Source organism: Phalacrocorax carbo, chromosome Z (assembly GCF_963921805.1).
Source record: "Phalacrocorax carbo chromosome Z, bPhaCar2.1, whole genome shotgun sequence".
Taxonomy (NCBI): domain Eukaryota; kingdom Metazoa; phylum Chordata; class Aves; order Suliformes; family Phalacrocoracidae; genus Phalacrocorax; species Phalacrocorax carbo.
This window is the reverse complement of record NC_087548.1, coordinates 4,540,286-4,553,748: the sequence shown is the minus strand read 5'-3', so window position 1 is coordinate 4,553,748 and position 13,463 is coordinate 4,540,286. Positions and strand designations below refer to the sequence as shown.

The following is a 13,463-nucleotide window of genomic DNA, read 5'->3' as shown; positions in this document are numbered from 1 at the left end:
AAAAAATCTACAATTTTTTTCCCACTCCACTAGCTGATGCTTACTCTATAATACCTCAAGTTGCACCAGGGGAGGTTTAGATTGGATATTAGGAAAAATTTCTTCACTGAAAGGCTTGCCAAGCACTGGAACAGGCTGCCCAGGGAAGTGGTTGAGTCACCATCTCCGGAGGTATTTAAAAGACACATAGATGTGGTGCTTAGGGACATAGTTTAGTGGTGGACCTGGCAGTGCTAGGTTAATGGTAGGACTCAATGACCTTAAAGGTCTTTTCCATCCTAAATGATTCTATGATTCTATAATGAAAATGTTCTCTATAACGCACACATCCTGAACACAAGTTTCTTCTCATTTTGTGGTCTAGTACTTCATTTCTAAAAATACACACAGGAAGGAAGAGAAACTCACAGACACTTCGTGGCTTCTTGCAAGAAGCTACAGACATGAATGTAAGGGTCTCTGCAACTGGAGAGTTATTTGCTACTCTAAACATTTCTAGTATAGCTTTCAAGTATTTGCTCTTCCACCAAAGCAGTATTAATATACATATACACACACCTGCCTACCTAATTTTAAAGTACAGGGACTTCTATTTCCTAGGTGGACTTCTGGAGTTGTAACCATGCAGTGTCAAGAGAAATTCCTTGAAAAAGAAAGTTTTGAGGGTTTTTTCCCCCACCCAGGAAGTTTTACTTATACCTATTGATTTGTTCTGTCACTGTCAAAAATGTTTTTAATATGATTTTTTTAATATTTCCTGACATCAAAAGGCCTTGGTAATCTAATTTCCTACAGGTGTCCTATTCTGTCCTAAGGAACAGAAGAACAGTTTCTCTTTGGAAATATACCTATTTTCACCCAGAGAGACAATATGGTTTTCCTGGAGAGGACTCCCCCATGACATGGGGAGATAAGAACACTTCTGAATTTGTCTGAGTACAAGAGGTCAGAGTCTGGAGGAGAAAGAAAGGTGCAGAAGGTCAGTTCTTTTATGAAATAAGCCTTTCTTTGAGAGACCATAGCAGTCGATTGAAACTTTGGGAGAGAGCAAGTAAATAGGCTTAGCATTTACCTTTAGTCATGTCTAACTTTGGTTTCATTATATCTACCTGAGCATTAAGAAAAAGCCCTATGGGATTACTGGTTTGCTTTTTTAAACAGGCACAAGATTCTACTGCAGTTATAATTAGTATCTGAATCCATTACTAGCTACGGTTAGAAAAGCTTATACTGCAAAGCAAGTCAGCTGACCCAAAAAGTCCCAAGAGCCACAAAGAGTAGTCAGTGCTGCAGAAATCCCAAACCAAGAAGCTCTGAAACAATAATGCATAAGCCACCTCAAGTGTTTACACATGCATGTGGTTGGCTTTGGGATTTCTGGAGTGGAGGGAGGGGATATGGAGGTAATGTATTTTGGGTTTGTTTGGTTAATGAGGAAGGGGTGGAAGGAAGAAGGGAAAGCACAGGAGGCACCAGTATTTGAAAGTCTTCAGACTTTCAAAAAATAAAAAGAACCAACGTGAGAGTAATTAATATGGTAAAAGATGGGTCAAAAAATCTCCAGGAGACCTGGAGATAATAAAAAAGTCTGAGAATCCAGGCACATTTGTAGGATAAGAAAATTCCATTTCTATTGATATCTATGGATAAGAATGGAAGAGCTGAGACAGCATATTCACCCTTAATTCCTGCATAATGCCATGAAGCAACAGAAAGCTAATGTTTAGACAGATGGATGATCTGCCATCTCCCTGTTCCATTCCTGCTCAACAGTGCAGCAAAACAGACCAAGGCACCTCTGCCCTGTTCGCACTAGGCAACAGGGGACAAGAAAGGCCCCTTCATAGATCTTCCAAGCTTTCTACTTCTGTGAGGGTTTGCAATATAGCTCTTCCCTTTCTGCAATGTTACAGGAAACTTTAAAGATTCCTTTATATAAGAGCTATTATTCAAATAGCTTTCTATAAAAGCTATTAAATCATATTTCAGCTAGCACAAACCCTGAAATTCACAGAAGTTTAAGAAATCCAGGAAACTGAGTAAAAATTGCAAAACAAGGGCCAACAGCCACAAGATATACTGAGAAATAGCATAACTATCACACACGAGCTTGTGTTTATGTAAATATTACATACAAGTACACAGCTCATTTTATACCTGTAGCACTGTATATATGAACAAACACAGGGCTCTAGGCATCAACAGGCAAGACACTACCAGCAAACCAGAAATCAATGTGCAATCTGTTTGATGTGAAGCTCGATAATGGATATGGATATGGATAATGCCTATCTCCCATGTAATTTTAAACACAATGGGCTCACATCCAAACAGAAAACTGTATTAACAGCACCAGAGATTATTCATAAGTCACTCATGAGTTGGGGTTCTTAAAACCCCAATACGGACTTAGGGATTTATTTCACCTTTTGTTGTGGTTTAGCCGGCAACTCAGCCCTACACAGCCGCTCGCTCACTCTCCCACCAGTGGGACAGGGGAGAGAATCAGTAAATATTGTGCCTTTTCTCCCTAGTCTGGCCATTTTTTCTCCATAATTCATCTGTCCAGTGAATCAGTTCCCTGTACCAGCTCACCATAGGGCTATTCAAACATCAGAGCTGGAACAGGGGAGTCAGCAGGAGTACACGGTTAGAGTGTAAAAGGGATAGACCATCCTTTTGAAAAGCAGCTCAGATAAGCCTCCATCTTGAAGTAACTGCAGACTTATATCCTTTTCCATCATTGGAAGGGGAAAAATTTCTGACATGTTACCTCCTTTCCCCTTTGTTTTCTGCCCACTCAAAGTAAAACTAAAGAGCAGATAATATTGCAGATACATCAGGGATCATAAATACGTTTGTTTTTTTTTTAAGAAAAGGAGGAGACCTCATTAAAAAGGTGTGCTGGTTTTGGATGAGAAGGGGTTAATTCTCTTCACTGTAGTGCCTGTAGTAGTCAGGGACCTTATCAGCTACCCAAGCTTTGCCACATGGGCAGGAGGCTGGGAGGGACGGGGCAATAGCCAGTGCAGCTGACCCTGACAGGCCAATGGCATGTTCATTCCATACCATGTGATGCCATGACCAGTATATTGAGGGGGGCGGTTGGCGCACAGATGGGGAGTTGTGGCTTGGGGCCTGGTGGCATTGGGTTAGTGGGCGATGAGTGGCTGCATCACGTGCCATTTGTTTTGGTGGTTCATTCCAATTCCCCACCACCACCCCAGGTTTCACACCTCTCATTGTTTTCCTTTCCAATGCATTTTTGTTCTTCTTGTTTTATTTTAATTATTAAACTGTTCTTAACTCACAAGCTTTACCCTTCTGATTCTCTCCCCCATCCCGCCGATGGGGGACTGAGCAAGCAACTGTGTGGGGCTGAGCTGCTGGCTAAATCACAACAGTCTTTTTTGGTGTCCAACGTGGGGCTCGAGGGTTTGAGAAAATAACAGCTGCCGGTCACAGCACCATGTTATCAATTTTGCAGTTTGTGTTAAAGATTGGTGTTGGTTTGTTTAGTCTGCTGTGTTCTACTGTGGTTAGCAATGTTTTGCTTTATTTGGTATTTGAGGGTTTTTTTTCTGGAACTGTGACTGTACTTTGGATACCACCTTACTGAGGCGATTAGCAATTATACCTCCTCCTCTGAGAGATTATATATGGAGGAAATACAGAATGGTATCTTTGCAACTTTCTTCTATGATGTCTCCGCCTTTATTGCAACAACCTTTTTGTATCTTGAACATCCCTGAGCGGTTAAGGTGCACTTATTGTTAGGTTTTGGGAATGTTGTTTTGGTTTTGGCTAAGCAACTTAAGAATATCACCAAGAAATCTGCCCCAAGGCTTGATAGTTACAAGTGGCAGGGCATGTGGGATAGCATGGGCAAATACCTAGGGCAGTGGGCACCCCCAGTGTTTTGGAGTTTCACCCCTGAACAAGTGCAGAATCCTGAAAAGCTAGTAGAATACTTGGAGAAAGTATGTTGTTATGCTGGGAACTCCAGAGAGACACAGATAACTGCAACATGCTGGGGCCTGGCCCATGCGTACTGAGCCCTGCTCAACAGTATTCAGTGCTCCCAAGGGGAAGAGAATGTCTCTGGATTGAAAGGCAAAGTGACTGGCACTGTGGCCACTCAAACCCTCACAACAAGAACTGTAGCTACTCAAACCCCCAGGAAAAGTACTGAAGCTGACTCAGAGAATCAACCCGTGCCAGTATCAGTCACCCCCATACACAAGAAGAAATATTGGAAGTGGACGTCAACTCATTTCGAAATGGATGATGAAGAAGCAGGGCCATCACGAGGAGACAAGGAGGAAGAAGTCATAAATGAAACGGAGACCACCCGATCCCTGTCCTTGAGTGAGTTGAGAGATATGCGAAAAGATTTCAGCCGTCATTCAGGTGAGCACACTGTCACCTGGCTTCTCCGATGCTGGGATAATGGGGCCAGTAGCCTGAAATTAGAGGGAAAAGAAGCCAAACCACTGGGATCCCTTTCTGGGGAAGGAGGCGTTGACAAATCAATTGGGAAAGGAACACGAGCCCTCAGCCTCTGGAGGCGACTCCTGTCCGGAGTGAAGGAAAGGTATCCCTTCAAAGAAGATGTTACATATCGCCTAGGAAAATGGACAACCATGGAGAAAGGCATCCAGTATCTGGGGGAATTAGCTGTGCTTGAGGTGATTTATGGTGACCTGGACGATCAACAGTCATCCAAAGATCCAGATGAAGCCGAGTGCACACGACCCATGTGGCGGAAGCTTGTACGGAGCACACCATCCTCATATGCAAACTCATTGGCAGTAATGTCCTGGAGAGGGGACGAGGCACACACAGTGGTGGAGGTGATTGATAGATTCCAGGATTACAAAGCAAATATCTCTTCCTCGCTCGTCTCTGCTGTGGAGAAACTATCCCAAGAGGTCCAGCAACTCAAAGAAGATCTGTCCTGCTCCCCACCTCGGCAGAGTAGTGTCTCAGCTGTTAGGAATAAGCGTCCTTTGGCTCAAAGGAGGGGATACACACCACGGGCCACCCTATGGTTCTACCTGCGTGACCACGGAGAGGACGTGATGAGGTGGGATGGCAAGCCTACTTCGACCCTAGAGGCACGGGTGCGTGAACTGCAAGGAAGAACAGTCACTCAGGGAGGCTCTTCCAGGAAAGCTGCTGCTCCAATTTCCAGTGAGCAGGTCCCCAGACAGAGGAGTAGAAGCACTGATTTTATTTCTGAGCTTAATAGAGGGACTCCTGATTCACATTTACAGGAAGTGAGTTGTGAATGCCATGATCAGGACTAGAGGGGCCCTGCCTCCAGCCAGGTGGAGGAAAGGGACAACCTGGCTTACGGGACTGTGTGGATCTGATGGCCTGGCAGTCCGACCCACAGGAGTATAAAGCTTTAGTGGACACCGGTGCACAGTGCACCTTAATGCCATCAAACTATAAAGGGGCAGAACCCATCAGCATTGCTGGAGTGACAGGGGGATCCCAAGAGCTAACTGTATTGGAGGTCGAAGTGAGCCTCACCGGGAATGAGTGGCAAAAGCACCCCATTGTGACTGGCCCAGAGGCTCTGTGCAGCCTTGGCATAGAGGTCGACCCCTAGGTTTTTGGAGCTGTGGATACAGAGGGTCCAAAGCCCGCTATACTGCAACAACGAGAGGCACGAAACTGGGGGTGGGGAGTGGGGGAAGGGGAATGAACCACCAAAAAAAAAAACGCACGTGGCGCAGCCACTCACCACCCACCAACCCTATGCCACCAGTCCTCAAACCGCAACTACCCCCCTGTGTGCCAAATGCCCCTGTTAATGTACTGGTCATGGCGTTGCATGCTATGGAATGAACATTCCATTGGCCAGTCCGGGGCAGCTGCCCCGGCCGTGGCCCTGCCCCTCCCAGCCTCCCGCTGACATGGCAGATCATGGGAAGCTGGAAAGGTCTCCGACCACCACAGGCACCACAGTGAAGAGAATTAACCCCTTCTCAGCCAAAACCAGCACATTCTCCACCCCTTATTCCATACCATTTACACTATGCCCAGGTCCCATACCATCCAATACAACCTTACCACCCACCACCCCTCCCCTTCCCATCCTTTAACATAACACACAGACATCATTCCCTTAGTTCATGGACCTTCCCTGTAAAATGTCCATTAAAATGTCCATTGAGTTCACCCAGCCCATGACTCTGGGCTCCATCTGTCGTATCAGTCTTTCAGGGTGGGAGAGATGGTGTGTGTGGCGTTGGGTTGCTGCATACCAAGTCAGTGTGCGTTCCATCACTGCTGCACTTTGCTTATTTCATCAGAGTTCATCTTCCATGGATTGGGAGGTTTGTACTATTATATCATTGATACAACACAGAGGTGACACACAACATTACATCACAGTTCGCATTGTACCATTAGGGTCATTGGCTGTTCTCGCCCAAAATCAAAACCCCTTGAGGCACACATCAGATTTCTCCATCCTCCCGCATCACCCACCAAGTGCACCCAGGTCCTCGAGCAAAAGCAATCCCACGAATGGGTTTGCCTTTACCTGAGGCAGGAAGAACCCAGGCTCCTATGCCCAGCATATTTTATTACGTGCCCTACAGCGACTCTATCCCGTTTCACAGTACCTAAGGGTTCTGATTGGGCAGGGCCAGCTCGATTGGCAGATCCCCTCGTGTTGACTAACCATGTGGCTTTTGCTAAATGTGTATCCCAGTGCTTGAATGTTCCACCCCCAATTGCTCTTAGCGTACTTTTTAACAGTCCGTTCTTTCTTTTGATTTTCCCAGATGCTGGTGCATGAAAGGGGAAGTGATAACCCACTCAATACCAAGCTCTTTGGCCCAGCTGTCCATAAGGTTATTTCAGAAATGAGTCCCGTTGTCTGACTCAATTCTCTCTGGGGTGCCATGTTGCCACAGGACTTGTTTTTCGAGAACCAGGATAGTGTTCGGGGCAGCGGCGTGGGGGACAGGATATGTTTCCAGTCAGACAGTCATTGTTTCTACCATTGTAAGCACATGGCGCATGCCTTGGCAGGTTTGTGGGAGTGTGATATAGTCTATTTGCCAGGCCTCCCCATATTTATATTTCAACCATCGTCCCCCATACCACAGAGGCTTTACCCGCTTCGCTTGCTTGATTGCAGCGCAGGTTTCACATTCAGATAACATCCATGGTCAAGTCCACCCCTCGATCACGAGCCCACCTGTATGTTGCATCTCTCCCTTGATGGCCTGAGGTGTCATGGGCCCACCGAGCTAGAAATAGTTCACCCTTATGCTGCCAGTCCAGATCCACCTCAGCCACTTCAATCTTGGCAGCGTGATCCACCTGCTGGTTGTTTCGATGTTCTTCAGTGGCCCGACTCTTGGGAACGTGAGCATCCACGTGACGTACCTTTACAACCAGGTTCTCTACCTGGGCAGTAGATTCCAGGTATACTGGACCCCCCTCCAAGTGAAAGCAAACTGTGGCCTGCACTCTGCTGCCAGAGGGATTGAGAAGAATGCATTAGCAATCTCAATTGTGGCATACCACTTGGCTGCCTTTGACTCCAGTTCGTATTGAAGTTCTAGCATGTCTGGCACAGCAGCACTCAACGGTGGAGTGACTTCATTCAGGCCACGATAGTCTACTGTTAGCCTCCACTCTCCATTAGACTTCCGCACTGGCCATATGGGATTGTTAAAGGGTGAGTGGGTTTTACTGATGACTCCTTGGCTCTTCACTTGGTGAATGAGCTCATGGATGGGGATCAGTGTCGGTTGGTGCGATATTGCCGCCAGTGCACTGTTGTGGTGGCAATTGGCACCTGTTGTTCTCTGACCTTCAGCAACCCCACAACAGAAGGGTCCTTTGAGAAGCCAGGCAAGGTAGACACTTGTTTAATTTCCTCCATCTCCAAGGCAGCGACACCAAAAGCCCACCTGTACCCTTTCGGGTCCTTGATACAAAAAGGTTGTTGTAATAAAGGCAGAGACATCATAGAACAAAGTTGCAAAGGTACTATTCTGTATTTCCTCCATATAAAAATCTCTCAGAGGAGGAGGTATAATTGCTAATCGCCTCAACAAGGTGGTATCCAAAGTACAGTCACAGTTCCAGAAAAAAAACCCTCAAATACCAGATAAAGCTGAAAACCAGTGTTTGCATAACAAATGTCTTAGGCAAAACAGCAGCTGTTATTATCTCAAACCCTCGAGCCCCACGTTGGGCACCAAAAAAGACTGTTGTGGTTTAGCCGGCAACTCAGCCCCACACAGCCACTTGCTCACTCCCCCACCGGTAGATGGGGGAGAGAATCAGAAGGGTAAAGCTCATGGGTTGAGATAAGAACAGTTTAATAATTAAAATAAAACAACAACAACAAAAATGCAATGGAAAGGAAAACAACGAGAGGCATGAAACCCAGGGGAGGGGAATGAACCACTGAAAAAACCCACACGTGACACAGCCGCCCACCAACCCAACACCACCCCTCCCCAAGCCGCAATTGCCCCCATTAATATACTGGTCATCGTGACACATGGTATGGAATGAACATCCCATTGGCCAGTTTGGGTCAGCTGCCCTGGCTGTGGCCCCACCCCTCCCAGCCTCCCGCTGACACAGCAGAGCACTGGAAGCCGGAAAGGTCCCTGACCACCACAGGCGCTACAATGAAGAGAATTAACCCCTTCTCATGCAAAACCAGCACAGATGTGTCTGAGGCTCATAAGATTTGGTGCTTTGGACCTGATGGTACCAGTCCAAATATCTCAGTTGACATCACAAAAGGTGTCCAGTATCTAAATGAATTCAAAGACAATGTTGTTGCTGTTTTCCAGTGGGCTACGAAAGAGGTAAGTGTAGTTCTGTATGTTGTTCTTTTGTCTGGTGTAATTGAAATGTATCTGAGCTCTATTCCTGTGAAATATGTAGGAACTGTCAGTAACTGATAAGAACAGGGTAGTGAGCTAGTTGGAAATTATTCCCACTGAAGAACGTATGTCACTCAACCTATGTAATGAACACATTGCTGTCTGTGGGTATTTTAATGTTTGTTCCAAGTGTGAGTTCTCAAATGCTAGAGTAGCATTTGAGTCCTTCCTAGAAGGACTTTGCTGTGTGTGTAGTGTGCACTGCCTTGGTCCAGACATAACTCTTCAGCATCAGCATGAGTTACTTAAATCAGGCCAGAATCCTGCTAAGTGTATGTGGCGATTCACGACACGGTCTCTGTATTCATGCACAAGCAAAGCCGTTTATTAGCAAGAGATCAGCCTTAATATAGTCTGCTTCCTGAGCTAGTATTTTTCCCTTCTCTCCACCTCTGAATGTGTTCTATCACACTAGCTCCATATATGGTATAAGCATAGATAAGCACGCTCTCCTGCTTCGGTGCTCCAGCTGTGCCCCTGACCTTCTGTCCCGCATATCAAGGCCTCAGTTCTGTGTTTTTGTGGGTTGTTTATCTATCCCACGGCTTGCGTCCAACAAGGGCGATGAGATCTCCGGTGCTGTCACGGGAGGCCACATTCACTTACTCTACAACTGAAGGGTCACATCTTTTAGAAACTCCTGAGTAGCATCATGCCTTTGTTTTTCCCCCTTTTATACTGCAGGGTGTCTTGTGTGAGAAGTACATGAGAGGCATTCATTTTGATAGCCATGATGTCATTCTGCACACTGATGCTATTCACTGTGGTGGTGGGCAAATCATTCTTACTACGAGGAGGTTCTGTATGCCTCTACTCTTACAGCACAACCCAGGCTTATGGAGCCCATCTATCTGGTAGAAATACAGGTATGCAACAGGATATTATATTTGAGATCATAGATTCATCATTTAGTTAGACCCTTAAGATCACTGAGTCTGGGAGGAGCTGTTGACACTCTCGAGGGCAGAGAGGCCCTGCAGCAAGATCTAGACAGACTGGAGAGCTGGGCAATCACCAACTGTATGAAGTCTAACAAGAGCAAGTGCCAGATTTTACACCTGGGGCATGGCAACCCTGGATATACACACAGACTGGGGAATGGGAACGAGAGGCTGGAGGGCAGCTCTGCAGAGAGGGACCTAGGGGTTCTGGTCAATGGCAATTTGAACATGAGCCAACAGTGTGCCCTGGCAGCCAAGAGGGCCAACCGTGTCCTGGGGTGCATCAAGCACTGCATTGCAGCCGGGCGAGGGAGGGGATTGTCCCGCTTTGCTCTGCGCTGGTGCGGCCTCACCTTGAGTACTGTGTGCAGGTTTGGGCGCCACAGTACATTAAGGATATAAAGCTACTAGAGAGTGTCCAGAGAAGGGCCATGAAGTTGGTGAAGGGTTTAGAGGGGAAACCATATGAGGAGCGGCTAAAGTCACTTGTTTTGTTCAGCCTGGAGAAGAGGAAGCTCTTCTCCAGGGAGAAGAGAGACCAGGACTCTTCTCCAGAGGAAGAGAAGGGAGACCTCATCACGGTCTACAGCTTCCTCACAAGGGGAGGAGGAGGGGCAGGTGCTGATCTCTCCTCTCTGGTGACCAATGATAGGACCCAAGGGAATGGCAGGAAGATGTGCCAGGGGAGATTTAGGTTGGGTATTAGGAAAAGGTTCTTCACCCAAAGGGTGGTGGAGCACTGGAACAGGCTCCCCAGGGAGGCAGTCACGGCACCAAGCCTGACACTATTCAAGAAGCACTTGGACAATGCCCTCAGAGATATGGTGTGAATTTTGGGGTTGTCCTGTGCAGGGACAGGATTTGGACTTGATGATCCTTGTGGGTCCCTTCCAACTCAGGGCATTCTATGATTCTATGATTTCATGAGTCCAACTGTAAACCTGTCATGGTTTAGCCCCAGTCAGCAACCAAGCACCACGCAGCTGCTCGCTCACTCCCCCCTCGTGGGACGGGGTAGAGAATCAGAAGAGTAAAAGTGAGGTAACTCATGGGTTGAGATAAAGACAGTTTAATAGGTAAAACAGAAACTGCGCGCGGAAGCAAAGCAAAAGAAGGAATTCATTCACTCCTTCCCATCAGCAGGCAGGTGTTCAGCTGTCTCCAGGAAAGCAGGGCTCCATCACGCATAACGGTTACTTGGGAAGACAAGCGCCATTACTCCAAATGTCCCCCCTTCCTTCTTCTTCCCCAGCTTTATATACTGAGCATGACCTCATATGGTATGGAATATCCCATTGGTCAGTTTGGGTCAGCTGTCCCACTGTGTCCCCTCCCAGCTTCTTGTGCACCCGGCAGAGCATGGGGAGCTGAAAAAGTCCTTGACCAGTGTAAGCGCTACTTAGCAACAACTAAAACATCTCCACATTATCACCACTGTTTCCAGCAAAAATCCAAAACATAGTCCCATACTAGCTACTACAAAGGAATTTAACTCTATCCCAGCTGAAACCAGGACAAAACCTAACACTGCCAACAACAGATATGCACCAGATCTGTTTCCACATTCTCTTCCAATAAATCATGATAGCTCTGTTCTGTGTGATGCAAAGACTTTGTTTGATTACATGTTTTTCATTCCAAAGTTAGAAAAGGGTTAAATGGAAACAGAACAATGGAGGTGTGGAGGTGAATTATGCTGTTCTTTATGAATTGCCAATACTTTTAGGGAAGTTATGATTTGGGTTTTTTTATTTTTCCCCTCCTTTCTTTCTGTCACTGTAAGCATTCAGAAGAACAAACAATGGGTATCCTAAGCCACCAGAAAGAGCAGCAAGGATTTTAAAATTTTTTTAATAAGCTTTTTTTGAGCTGTTTAAACATTAACTTCTGTCCTTTGAATAACTGGATTTTCTTGGTAAATTAAATTATTCCATGAAAGAGCCTGGAAAATATATTCCATGCTAAAAGTATTTATTTATCACCACATACAGCTATTCACATACCAATTTGTCTTAACTGTCTTAAAAGCAATTGTAAGGTTTAAAACCTGCTTTAAAAATTAATTCCAAACTGCGGTGCTGGGTGGTGGGCAGGAAATCTACCAGTTCAGCTGCTTAAAAAATGTCTTAGCCATGAGGGATGAAGAAGATGAGTACAAGTAAGGACAAAACAGCAAAATGGAGAATTTTTTCGCCTTGATGAGAGACCTATTGTGACAAAGCAGGGGAGTTTTGCAGCCTCAGTGGTGTGTTTCTAAGCAAATGTGGGTTTTTTAAAGTACAGTTTTTATCAGAGTACTTGTCAGCCATGTTGTATGTTTTAAGACAAGGTACAGTGAGATCCTGTTTGTGTAAAATTTGCATCCTGTAGTAAATACATTTATTACAAAGCACTAGAGGACTCTGCTTTCTTGTGCCCAAGGCTTGCTGAAGGTAATTCATGGAGCAGATGCACTTTTTGCCTCACTTTGTGGATGTAAACTGGATGTAAAATCCAGTACAGTCAGTATATACAGTAATTGGAAACTTCACAGTCATGTGAGGCAGAGAAGGCAGGCAGAGCTTCTGAAAGGTGTCTTGGAAGTGAGAGTGAAGCCACTTCTTACACATGAGAGAAATTTCTCTGAGTGAGGAGCCGTCATGAGAAAAACATCAAGAGAGCTGTCTAGAGGGATTGGCTAATGCTGCCTGGCTGTGTTTTAATAACTGGTGATCTCCTCTGTTTTCATAACTTGATATAATTTTTTTTTACAGGGCCCATAACAAGTGATTGGTGTGATCTATGGTGTGCTGAACAGGAAAAGGGGACACGGTTTTGAAGAATCGCAAGTAGCAGGAACTCCAATGTTTCTGGGCAAGTCATTCCTACCTGACTCATTTGGTAAGAGAACACTTTTTTTGTTACCCACATGCAATTAAAGAAAGACCTCTGCAGGATGAAAGGGACTTCAGAATTCCCATTTCACTAGCTCCAAGCTTCCTCCTGTTGTCCCTTTGCATCTTCAGCTCAGAAGAAATAGTTTACTCCTTTTTCTGGCAGCCTAATCCCCTGGGCTTTCGTGCCAGCAGAGGGTGCCAAAAAGATGTGGCAGCCTCTGCACCTTAAGACTTTTCAATGTACACCAGATTCGGTTTCTATCATTTTAAATCAAGTTCTTCCTCTGAAGCAAGCCTGAAAGAAAGAATTGGTGTTCAGCAGCAATAGGCTAGAAAATTTGATACCAATTTGATTCTTTAAAAGAAGGACAGAGTGCCAGCCTGAGTAGCTTAAATGGCATTAAACCCTCTTATCAATTCTTAAGACTACCTTTAAAATAACCTGATCTTTCTTATGCTGTCCCTGAAACGTCAACTTTTTGGTGTGGTACAGAGCCCTTCCTCTGGTACTGTGGTTTGTTTGTGTCCCCAATCTCCCTCCTCCCCCTTTAAAAATGCACTTCAAGAGTATCCTGTGACATTGTGACAGAAAGTTTACCAGTTTCATGGGGTGTGTTTGGAACTCCTCACACAGTAAAACTGTAGGAAATGCCATGTTTTATTTTGGAGGGGGGCTTCTTTGCCAAAGTACATTAGTGTGGTAACTGCTAAAA

At 45.6% G+C, this 13,463-nt stretch overlaps 1 long non-coding RNA gene across 6 annotated transcripts in view; it reads left to right on the top strand.

The window, feature by feature from the left end:
- The first annotated feature begins 801 nt into the window (after nt 1-801).
- The window catches only part of LOC135310428 (uncharacterized), a 33,421-nt gene continuing 20,759 nt past the window's right edge, over nt 802-13,463 (top strand). For 5 of the 6 annotated variants that reach the window (XR_010370475.1, XR_010370474.1, XR_010370471.1 and 2 more), the window contains exons 1-2: nt 8,621-8,855; nt 12,628-12,754. This is a non-coding gene — a long non-coding RNA (uncharacterized LOC135310428). Of the gene's footprint in view, nt 980-8,620; nt 8,856-12,627; nt 12,755-13,463 lie in introns of those variants that run through there. The other variant, XR_010370473.1, reaches the window with a different exon arrangement.